The following is a 10,800-nucleotide window of genomic DNA, read 5'->3' on the forward strand; positions in this document are numbered from 1 at the left end:
TTTCTTCTTGATTCAGCTTTGGGAGGTTGTAAGAGTCTAAGAATTTATCCATTTCCTCTAGATTTCCCATTTTGTTGAGGTATAGTTTTTCATAGTATTCTCTTATAATCCATTGAATTTCTGTGGCATCCATTGTTATTTCTCCTCTTTCATTCCTAATTTTATTTATCTCAGCTTTCTCTCTTATTTTCTTTGTAAGTCTGGCTAGGGGTTTGTCAATTTTATTTATCTTCTAAAAAACCCAGCTCTTGGTTTCATTAATCCTTTCTACTGCCTTTTTTGTTTCAATAGCATTTATTTCTGCTCTGATTTTTATTATTTCTCTCCTGCTGACTTTGGGCTTTGTTTGTTCTTCTTTTTCTAATTCAGCTAGGTGTAGTTTGAGATTGCTTCTTTGGGTTTTTTCTTTGTTAAGGTGAGCCTGTATTGTGATGAATTTCCCTCTTAATAAGGCTTTTGCTGCATCCTATATGAGTTTATAGTATGTTTTCATTTTCACTTGTCTCCAGATAGTTTTTTGTTTCTCCTTTAATTTCTTCAATGATCCATTGGTTGTTCAATAGCATTTTGTTTAGTCTACACTTCTTTGTCTTTTTCTCAACTTTTTTCCCTGTAATTAATTTCTAGCTTTATAGCGTTGTGATCAGAAAAGATACTTGTTATTATTTCAATCTTCTTAACTTTATTGAGGCTTGCCTTGTTTTCCAACATATGGTCTATTCTTGAGAATGTTCCATGCACACTTGAGAAGAATGTGTATTCTGCTGTTTTGGGATGGAGTGTTCTATATACGTCTATTATGTCCATCTGGTCTAGCTTTTCACTTAATTCCACTGTTTCCTTGTTGATTTTTTGTCTGGATGATCTGTCCATTGACGTGAGTGGAGTGTTGAGGTCCCCTACTATTATTGTGTTATTATTAATGTCTTCTTTTAGGTTTGTTAATAGTTGCTTTATGCACTTTGGTGCTCCTGTGTTGGGTGCATAGACATTTATAACTGTTATTTCTTCTTGATGGAGTGTCCCTTTGATCATTATATACTGCCCCTCTTTCTCTCTCTTTACCTGTTTCTTGAAGTCTACTTTGTCTGATATAGATATTGCAACACCTGCTTTCTTTTGTTTGCCATTAGCTTGTAGTATCATCTTCTATCCCTTCACTCTGAGCCTGTGTTTGTCATTGGAGCTGAGATGTGTTTCCTGGAGGCAGCACATTGTTGGGTCTTGTTCTTTAATCCATCTCCCCACTCTGTGTCTTTTTATTGGAGAATTCAATCCATTTACATTTAAGGTGCTTATTGATATATGAGGGCTTAATGCTGCCATTTTATCACTTGTTTTCTGGTTCTACTGCATTTCCTTTGTTTCTTGACCTGTGTATTTTGGTCTCCCAATCGAGTTATGTAGTTTTTATGTTGTGTTTCTTTGTTTTCTCCTTACTTATTATTTGTGTCTCTGTTCTGCTTTTTTGTTTACTGGTTACCCTCAGGTTTGTATTCAAGATCTCGTGGATAATATACTCCCTTTTCTTATGCCCTCTAATTTCCTTAGCCTTAACCAATTCAGTCCCTTTCCTCTTCCCCTCCTAAGTTGTTTTTCTCACATCTTATTCCATCTTGTGTTATGAGTTTGTGGTTAAAATGACAAGATTATCTTTGTTTTTGGTGTTTTCCTTCCCTTTGTCTTTAATGCTATACTTGAGTATTTGCTGTCCTGCTCTGATTCTGTCTATGTATTTAACTCCTTACTCTGTGCTTTGTAACCCCTTTCTCCCTTTTTTTTTCAGGTATGAGGGCCTTCTTGAGGATTTCTTGTAGGGTGGGTCTCGTGGCTATGAATTCCCTTAGCTTATGTTTGTCTGGGAAAGTTTTTATTTCTCCATCATATCTGAAGGATATTTTTGCTGGTTAGAGTGTTCTTGGCCGAAGATTTTTATCCTTCAAAGTTTTGAATATGTCATTCCAGTCTCTCCTAGCCTGTAAGATTTCTGCAAGAAATCTGCTGAAAGCCTGATGGGGGTTCTTTTGTAGGTTATTTTCTTCTGCCTTGTTGCCGTTAGTATTCTTTCTTTGTCATTCACTTTTGCCAGTTTCCCTACTATATGCCTTGTGGTAAGTCTTTTAATATTGACATATTTAGGAGATCTGGCAGCCTCTTCCACATAGATTTCCTTCCCTAGATTTGGGAAATTCTCTGCTTTTATTTATTTGAACATGCTTTCTGCTCCACTCTCCTTCTCTTCTCCTTCTTGAATACTTATAATTATGATGTTGCATTTCCTAATTGAGTCCGATATTTCTCAGAGACTTTCTTCATTTCTTTTTAGTCTTAGTTCTCTCTCCTCCTCTATTTGGAGCATTTCAACATGTCTATCTTCGATTGTGCTGATACACTCCTCTATGGTGTCCCCTTGAGCATTCGTTCAGGGAATCCATATTTTGTTTTATTTCTTCCATTGTATCTTTCATCTCTAATATTTGATTGATTCTTTATAGTTTCAATCTCTTTTGTGACGTATCTCCTAAACTCGTTGAATTGTTTCTCTACATTCTCTTTTACTTCATTGAGTTTTTTGATGATAGCTATTTTGAATTCTTTGTCATTGTATTTCTGCGTCCTCAGGACTCATTTCTGGGTACTTGTCGTTTTCTCTCTGGTCTGGAGATCTAATATAATGTTTGATATTGCTAGAGGGAGTTGTTATGTTCTTTTGCATCCTGGCATTATTTAATCACAGTTACCACCTATTGCAGGGGTCCAGAGCCACATATTCTGAGCCCTCTGCTTTCAGCCGAAATCCCAGGGGCTGGAGCCACACTGAACAAGTGAAAGGAGGGCGCTTTCTCCTGTATGCTCTCAGGGTTTTCTCCCTCTACTCTCTTGGGGTGTTGACTTGATAAGGTCACCCCCTGTGAATGGTTTCACCCCAGTAGAGGGGTTCCCTTTAGGCTGCTACAGCCTTTGACATTCCTTGACGTCAATGTGAATGAACATCCCCTCCCCCATTCCTTCCCTCTCGGAGGCCCCCCATGGTCCCAGATGGCAGTCTTTAAGCGGAGGGAGTGAAGACTTCTCTTACCCTGTCCCACTCCTCTGAGGGGGGCTCCAGCCTCTCTGCCCTCCATTGTATGGCTGCGTGGGTCTCGCCAACATTTTTTGTGTTGTGTTTGGATGTCCTCTGTTGGATTATGGATTTTTTTGTGATATATCGGAAGGGAGAGATTTCTGAGAGACCTCACTCCACCATGATGCTGATGTCACTACTTTTTATGTTTTTGATGTCACAATTTACATCTTGGACCTGGAGCAAGGCAGCAGGAGGGCACGAAGGTGATGTGAACCAGCCTCCATCTTTGGAGAGTATTTCAGTAGGCCCCTAGATTAAATTAGATTCCTGCCCCTCTGGCCAAATATTTAAGATAAACTAATAAGCCTCTTTAACAGAAAGACTGGGTGTTTTTCAGTCAGCTGCCTCTGTGATGGGCCCTCGGGTGGTTGAGTCCATGTGAGCCCCTTAAGAACTTTCTCAATTCACTATAGCCTTGTGGTTCCTGCAGACATAAGCCCCATTGGTCTTCAAACCTAGATGTTTTGGGGGCTCATCTCTCAGCTGCAGGTCTTAAAAGTTGGGGTGCCAGCTATGGGATTCAAACTCTCTGTTCCTCAGGGAGAAGTTCCAGTTGATGAGTTCCCTCCCATTTATGGGGTTTATGGTGGGATTGTGTCTCACCCTCTCTTATCTGTTCAATGTGGGTTTTTTCTCATTCACCCAATGTATAGGAGTCACTCGGCTAGTTTCTGGGTTTCTTTCAGAGGAAACTGTTCTGTATGTAGCTATAAATTTGACATGCCCATGGGAGGAGGTGGCTTCAGGATCCTCCTATGTTGCCATCTTGAATCCTACTACTATAGTTTTCTTTTCTTGTGATGTTTTTGTCTGTCTTTGCTATCAGGGTAATTCTGGCCTCATAAAATTAGTTTGGAAGTATATCCTCCTTCTCAGTTTGTGGAAGAGTTTGAGCAGGATTGGCACTAGCTGTTCTGTAAATGTTAGATAGAATTCACCAATGGAGCCATTTGGTACTGAGATTTTCCTTCTTGCAAAGATTTGAATTACTCATTCTAATTCCTTACTACTTGTAGGTCTATTCGAATTTTCTATTTCTTTTTGATTCTGTCTTGATAGGTTGTATGTTTCTAGGAATTTATTAATTTATTATACATTATACAATTTGTTGGTTATCATCATTTACAATAATCTCTTATGATCCCTTTTATTTCTGTGGCATCAGTTATAATGTCTCCTCTTCCATTTGTAATTTTGTTTAGTTAGTCTTTTTTTATCAGTCTGCCAAAAGGTTTGTTAACTTTATCTTTTGAAAAACCCAACTTTTAATTTCATTGATTTTTCTATTTTTAAAATTTCTGCTCTAATATTTATTATTTCCATCCCTCTGCTAACCTTGGAATTTGCTCTTCATTTTCTAGTCCCTTGAGGTGTAAACCTGTGGAATGTTTTTTCTTTTTGAGATCTTTCCTCTTTTTTAATATAGGCATTTATTGCTATAAAATTCCCTCTTTGTACTGCTTTTCCTGCATCTCATGAATTTTGGTATATTGTATTTTTGTTTTTGTTTGTCTCTAGATATTTTCTAATTTCCCTTTTGATTTATTCTTTGATGCACTGGTTTTTCAAAAGTGTGGTTTTTCATTCCCACATAGTAGTGAAGTTTACATTTTCTTTCTGCTACTGTTTTCTACTTACAATCAACTGTGGTTGGGAAAGATACATCTTAACTAACCATAGTGCAAAGATCAAGAAGAGGAAAGTAACTTTGAGACAACCTTCTCAACTAAAATGCAGATCTTACAGCAAATTCACCACTTTTTCACTAATGTCCTGTTCTCTGCTCTTGGATTGGCATAGCAGTAGGAAGTAATTTCTCCTCAGCTTCCTCTAGCCTTTAAAATTTTCTCACTCTTTCATGACCTTAAATGTTGTTGATTTGGTATAACTATTAAGAAGAAAGGTTTCCTAATGAAAGAATGCCAAAATTCTTTGGTAGCAGTTTTCCTTATTGGCATATCTTTCTTTTTTATTTTTTTTTTAAGATTTTTTTTTTTATTTTTCCTTTTTCTCCCAAAGCCCCCTGCTACATAGTAGTGTACTTTTAGTCGTGGGTCCTTCTAGTTGTGGCATGTGGGACACCACCTCAGCATGGCCTGATGAGTGGTGCCATGTCTGCACCCAGGATTCGAACTGGCGAAACCCTGAGTTGCCGAAGCAGAGCACACGAACTTAACCGCTCGGCCACGGGGCTGGCCCCTGGCATATATTTCTGAATGACTGGGCAGGTGTCTGGATTGAAATGCTTTGTGCATACAAAGTAACTCTTGATTTCCATACCAAATCACAGGGCTGCATGTAAATCATGGAATGTATATACCCCACCTAGGCTGTCCTTCACCTTCTACTTTATGTTTCTGGGTGTTTCATTTGCACTTTCCTTTCCACTTTTCAGTGACAGATTTCCAGTTTCAATTTACCTGTGATTTCTTGTTCATGAGCATTTAATCTTCTGACTTTAACTTTTCAAACTGACAAGTCATCTTCGGGGGTCCTTGGGATGAGAGTTTCTCATTTGAAAGCACTCCTTTATTGCTTTTTCTCCTCCCTTCCTCCTCTCTGCAAGCCTCTCAGGTTGGCCTTCAGAGCATTTCCTCTTGTGGTCCTGGTTACAGTTTCCATTCATGACAATTGTTGGGGTTCTTTGTGGGGTTAAAAGCACGATGTGGGGTCATGGTTGATCCAAGGATCCTCAAATGCTGTCTCTAAAACACACTTTCTCTTTCCCTCTTCCATTCTTTCCAGGATCCCAATTTAACATGTGTCAGACTTACATTTCTGTACCTCATGCTTGTGTTTCTCTTCACTATTTTCCATTATTTGCTCCTCCTACTTTAGGGTGCACCTGTATTATTCCACTGGGTTAATTTTTCCTTCTGCCATTTCTAACCTGTCCTTTGAGGAAACTGTTAGTGAAAATCACAGAGGTCTGGAAGAAACTGCTTCTTCTTCATGACAGATCCTTTGATAATGGCTAGAGCCCTTTTATCATTATCATCACTGTGGACATGACAACAGACTGACAGAGAATTTCAGTCAGTGGCCCAAGCGCCCACCATTGCTATATGTCTGAGCTGGGATTCAGACACAGGAGGCATCAGACTCCAGGCTCTTGACCACCAAGTTATCCCTACTGTCTGCCCTAAGACACACCTAAAACAAAGACATATTATCCTGAAACAAACTGAGGTGAGCCAACCTCCAAACACACTTAGTTCTTACTACAGTGTCATGTCTTCCCTCCAGAAACCACTGCCTGTTGCCTAAAACACTGGGCCCCCAAACACAACCAACTGCCACCCATGACTACCTCTCTAAACAAAGTCCTGGCCACTCCCTCACTGAAGCCACTCTAACCTGGCCCTGTTTGCCAAGTCCAGTTTGGGGAGGAGATCTGCCAGCTGGTTCCACCCAGGCCTCATTTCTTTCTCGACAAAACACAATCTCACACCACAGCTTGAACGTTTCCCTCTAGGAGGAGGAAAATCCTTTTCAAGACAGAAGGCTAAGAAAGACTTGCCCAATGAATATGGGGCACTAGGCAGGCCACCTAGGAAATAGAGAACCTATGAGGCTGGTTCTTCCATCAGCAAGTCCCACCCCCTTCTCTGGACCTCAGCCTTCAGGTGGAGCAATGCTTTCCTGCCTCCTAGGGCGCTCATCTTGGGAGAAATACATCACCAGGGGATGAGAAAGGCATCAGGAGGCTAGATGCCATTCCTGACTTCCATGCAGGAATTCAGACCAGTCCCTCCCCTGGCCCTCGCCCTGAGTGCACAGATATGGGCAGAGGGAGAGGAGCAGCATATGGCTTGCCTGCTTCGTCAAAGGGAGGCTTGTCGTCCCTGCCACCTGTGGCAACAACCTGTCAAGGGAACAACTACTAAGGAAAGAGCCCTGGGTCCTGGAAGGCTCCTGGAAAGTATCATCACCCCTGTTGAAGGAGGAAGTTGCTGGGAAACTGGTGTGCCCCACCAGGGAGTTAGTGCCCTGCACGGCCAGGTCCTCCACTGCCATGCCCAGGTACCCCAGGGAGGGTGGTGGTGGTGGGAGGCGGGGAGTTTTGGGAGAGAAATGTGAACGGGTGAGGAGGGGGCTTCCACAAGTATCCTAGAAGGCACTGGGAGAGTCGAGAACACCTAGGCGTGTGACACCAGGACAGGGGCCTCCTCTGCCACGTCTAAGGGAGGTACCGGTCTCAGAATCAACGGGTTTTGGGTGGACAACACCTCCTCAAGCGGGACTCGGGGATCTTGGCTGTCCACTGCCCCTCCCAGGACTTTACCCTTCCCTCCCAATCTGACCTGATTCCTCCCACATACGCCAGTCCGGATTCAAGGCCACAGAGGTGCCTGGCGGGTCTGCAACTCACCACCAAGTCAGGCCAACCACCGAGGCAGTGGCGGAGGAGACAGTGGCCATGGAGGGGCGGTGGCAGTGGAGGACTGGGATTTCCGGGACCTGAAGAGAGGAAGGTGCACCCCCATCTCCCATCCATCTGCATCTCCCTGCCTTCAGGGAGTCCAGCTTCCGGGAGAGGAAGCCGGTCCTCCAACTGCGCATGTGTAGGCGACCATTGTCTCTGGCCTCACAATGACCCCCACGGTTGCTAAGCAATGGGTCCACGGGGCTCTGAGGGTAAGGGTGAACCCTCTGGCAGTGGATATGTGCAGGTGCACATGCAGGTGCATGCTGTGGCCTGCATCCTTCCATGGGTCCTGCAGGTACATGGATGGATGGAAGGAAGAATGGATAAATAGATGGATGGTTGGGGCTCTTGAGTGGAGGAAGGCCGGGCAGGGCCAAGCTGATCAAGCAGGATCAGGAGCATAGCAGTGGTATCTCTTCCTCAGGTCAGCGTTGATGTGCCTGGCTCTGTCCCTGAAGGGGTCTGCCCTGTGACCCCAAGATAGGACTGCCTCTATGCTTCTGTCTGGCTTTGGTTAATTAGGGACTTCAATGCCTGGATCCACAGGCTGAGTCCATGGAGCTGCCTGTGCTGGGGGAGGGATGGGGCTTGGGCCTCCCTGCAGTCATTCCTCCCGGAGACCTTGTGGCTGTGTGGCTGTGTTGGGCTGTGTGGCTGAGTGTGATTCTTTTTTCCCCTCCTTGTCTTTCCTGGATGTTCTGAAGATGTGCCTGACCCGGCCATGGCTTCAGACCGGTGGTTGGAAGAAGCCCCTCTCCATCCTGAGAGACAGTTTTCCAAACACAAGAAACCAGAAAACCTTATCAGGAACTCATTTTTAGACTTATCTTTGATTATGGAAAATGCTTTTTAAAAAATCTCAAATGAAGTAATTTTAAAGGATACACATATTCTTACATTTGTGTAAATATTTTAAACACAATATTACATTTTTTAAAGAGATAGATGCCTAATACTGCAGAATCATGCGTGGTAATGATATACACCAACTTTAACATGAGTACCACATACGAGGGAGATGGAGGAATGTGTAAGGATGAGACGTTAACCTGTGAAGCTTTAAGTTAATGCAATGAGAGATCTACAGCCAATATGTAAACTTACTGTCATCAGTTGAATCTGAATACTGGCTACATAATGTCTGTAAGATTTTTGGAATTTTCTTTACATTTTAAAACTCATAATTAAAAAGAAATAAGTATATCTTCAGTTTTACACATTATAGCTTGAATTAAATATGCCACGTAGACATCTCAATGGAAGCAGAAGAAATTATTTTATAAAATAAAACACAAATTAGAAATTAAAAATTCTGGGTAAATAAGTGGAGAATTATATTTTAGCACTGGAGACTGAGGGCTAAGGGGAAGAAAGAGGTTTTGTCATGGAAGCCAAGTTATATAGGGATATAACAGAAAGGAAATGATAAGTATATTAAATTTGCTGTGGTCCATTGAAATAAGGACCAAAAATTGCCTATATAAACTAGTGACATGGATGAAGATGAGGTATAATGCAGAAATTCAGAGGCAAGTGAGTAAGAGTTTTTGAAGAAAAAGCTGAAGATTTATCTTATATCAGAGGCATTTGGTTCAAAATTTAAAAGATATAAAAATGTTTTCAGTCAAACGTATAACTGTTTCCTTCCCCTTTCCCCAGCCATCTATTTCTTTTCCCCAGAGACCAGCACTATTACTAGATTCTTACATATCCATTTAAAGATATTATACTGATTATCAGAAATCATATGTGTATTTCCATACATATGACAGCCTATAAATACTGCTGTACCCCTTGCTTTTTTATTTTGAAACATCCATTCAAAAATGTTTTTTTTCCACTAAATATAGTTAATTATTTTTTCAGTGTAAACATGTGAAACTATTTGAGTAATTTAAAAATACACTTAAGTAAAGAATTAGAGTTGGTGGATGGAAAAAATGACACCTTATTTACCTGCTTCCATATTTCTGGAGCTAACTTGATGCTTGTGTTTTTTTAAGTGCTCAGAATTCCATTAATTTCAGTTTTTTCTTAAACTATCTCATGTCTGTTTTTCTTTCTTGCAACTTTGGTTCATACCAGACTCACTAAGGAGCATTTAATTCCCACAAATATTATTTGTATTTCATAAATGACATAAACGTAAAGCACAAAGAGGAAGTGAGTTTTAATGAAAGAAATGAGATATTTATTAATAATTGGTTAAGGCAACACACAATCATCATCATGCACCATTCAGAGAGAGTGTGAATCATTTGTCAGTGCTTACATAATCGAAATAGACAGAAATTGGTCAGTTTAGGCTAAGTTATGCTGTATTAAGAAGGAATCCTAAATCTCAGTGATACATAGCATATATTTATTTCTTGCTCTTGCTGTATATCCAACATTTCTAGGTTTAAATCTTTTCTGTGTTGGTCTTCATCTTGGTATCCAGGCTGAACGAGTAATCTCTATTTGGGATACTGGAACAACATTTTAGCAGAGGAAAAGAAGAGACAGTAATCCTATACAATGGAACACAAAACTAATACTTGTAAGTGGCACATATCAATTCTGTTCGTGTTTCACTGGCCAAACTAAATATAATGGCTAATCTTGATGTCAGTGGGGTAGGAAAATATAATCATCCCATAAGGAGGCACATTGCAAATCATATGGCTAAGTATGACATCAAGAGTGGGAGGAGATAGAATCTTCCTGTTGGGAAGGACCATGAATATTTGGAAACAATAATATAATGAACTGCCAGAAGCAAAACATAGTTGTCTTACATTCCACTGACCATCATTAAAAGACCACATCCTTATATGAACTCCACATCATGTACAGTATTTATCACGATGGGGCATGTTCCTTCTAATTTATTAATTGGAAATCAAATGATCACCTCAAGAGAGGCAGGAAAAGCACTTGAAAAAAATCTAACATACTTCCTCATATAAACTCTAGACAATGACATGAGGAATACAATGGTGTTTCCTCATCTGAAAAGGGACATCTACAAAAAACCTACAGCCAACATTACTCCTAATGGTGAGTGACTGAATGCTTTCTCCCTAACATCAGGAACAAGGCAAGGAGGTCTACTCTCGCCATTTCTATGCAAAATTGCACTATAGGTACCTACCCATACAATAAGGCAAAACTAAAAGAAAAAAAGGCAACCAGAATGAAAAGGAAGAATTAAACAGTCTCTTTTCACAGATGACAAAATCCTATCAAATATACAAAAAAGTTA

At 40.7% G+C, this 10,800-nt stretch overlaps 1 long non-coding RNA gene across 1 annotated transcript; it reads left to right on the top strand.

Moving 5' to 3' along the window:
- Positions 1-7,742: 7,742 nt before the first annotated feature.
- Positions 7,743-8,440, top strand: LOC111775427 (uncharacterized). Its single transcript, XR_002811090.2, has 2 exons — positions 7,743-7,851; positions 8,261-8,440. It is a non-coding gene; the product is annotated as an uncharacterized lncRNA (long non-coding RNA).
- Positions 8,441-10,800: the final 2,360 nt, after the last annotated feature.

The sequence above is a fragment of the Equus caballus genome, chromosome 10 (assembly GCF_041296265.1).
Source record: "Equus caballus isolate H_3958 breed thoroughbred chromosome 10, TB-T2T, whole genome shotgun sequence".
Lineage (NCBI taxonomy): Eukaryota > Metazoa > Chordata > Mammalia > Perissodactyla > Equidae > Equus > Equus caballus.